Source organism: Protobothrops mucrosquamatus, unplaced genomic scaffold (genome assembly GCF_001527695.2).
Source record: "Protobothrops mucrosquamatus isolate PMUCROS unplaced genomic scaffold, P.Mucros_1.0 scaffold1224, whole genome shotgun sequence".
Lineage (NCBI taxonomy): Eukaryota > Metazoa > Chordata > Lepidosauria > Squamata > Viperidae > Protobothrops > Protobothrops mucrosquamatus.
The window spans coordinates 76,295-77,645 of NW_015387432.1; the positions used below are offsets into that span (position 1 = coordinate 76,295).

The window sequence follows — 1,351 nt, forward strand, 5'->3', positions numbered from 1 at the left end:
CAGAGACTTTTTCAGAAAGCTCACAGCCTCCCTGTATGTTGCAAAACACCCTCCTCGATCCCATGGCTCTCCATCCTTCTACTCTCCGTACATTTGCCCTGTTGTTAAGGAACTGGTAAGCCAACGGAAGGTTTACCGCATTAGAAAAGATCGCCCGAAAGGCACTATATCCCCCCCTCCCTCCCCATAATTACAAACCTCTTTCTCTTGCCGCTAACGATTCTTAGAAGATACATCCGCTCCCGCCTGCAATCTCAGCTGAAACCAGCATTCGACAATCACCTGGAAGTAAAATCTTTCGCTTCCTGTAAATCTTGTCGTCATAGCAACCGCGTGTGTGCACCTTCCAAAGTATGTCCGGTGAGTAGCGATTCCAATCTCCTTGATGGAATGATTGGTTAAAAAAGTAAAACAAAAAAAAGGAAGATATTTCTTGATCGAAATCAAAAAGTTATGTCAGTTTCAGTACAGGAAGAAATTGCACTTCTCCAGTGAAATGGGTTTGCACTCAAATCAGTGTTTCTCAACCTTGACAATTTTAAGGCATGTGGACTTCAACTCCCAGAATTCCACAGCCAGCAATGCTGGCTGTGGAATTCTGGGAGTTGAAGTCCACATGCCTTAAAATTGTCAAGGTTGAGAAACACTGAGTTAAGTGTAGAATACTTTATGGGTGACAGATGGAATGAACTAAGCTTGAGCAGATCAGATGATGATTATTATTCTCTGTCTGTGTGTGCATGCATGCATGCATGCATGTATGTATGTAAATGTACGTATGTATGTGAGGTGGGCTGGGCTGATGAGAAGCGACTAGATGAGAGGCGACTAGAATGAAAGCAACAAGCCCAAAGTCCTCTAGTCTAGCCGGTTTTCATGCTTAAGGAAGGCTTAGATCTCAGAATTTCCTGGTTTCTGTGTCTTAACCACTACTTTAAACTCGTTCTGTTTATATTTTACATTTAGGGAGAAGAATACTTTTAAAGATCAGTAAAAGTATATTCTTTTTCAACAGGTTCTGAAGTTTATAAAATATCATTTATATTTCCAAATCAAGATAAGTATGGTAAATATTTACAGATACTATACCATGATGTGTTGGTGACAGATTATTAAAATGTATACAATTTCTTTCCAATTCAGACTGTAGAGTTTTAGCACTTATTTGCAATAAAATTAATTCAACAGTTCTTAATTTTGAAAAAAATAGGATTATGCTGTAAATGAGACAATAGCCTGAGCATTACAATGGAAATGAATTATTTTAAAAAATAATCTGCTATGCATGCTTGTACTAGTAGGATAGGCTAAGATTAGTTTGTTTTTGAATATCAAGAATGTTTTAGAGTTG

General features: G+C 38.1%; 1 protein-coding gene across 1 annotated transcript in view; it reads right to left on the minus strand.

Moving 5' to 3' along the window:
• The window catches only part of DHX57 (DExH-box helicase 57), a 32,790-nt gene extending 32,557 nt beyond the window's left edge, over positions 1-233 (minus strand). The window contains exon 1 of the mRNA XM_015820958.1: positions 199-233. The gene's annotated coding sequence lies outside the window, so the exon portion shown is untranslated. The remainder of the gene's footprint in view (positions 1-198) is intronic.
• Between the last annotated feature and the right edge of the window lie 1,118 nt (positions 234-1,351).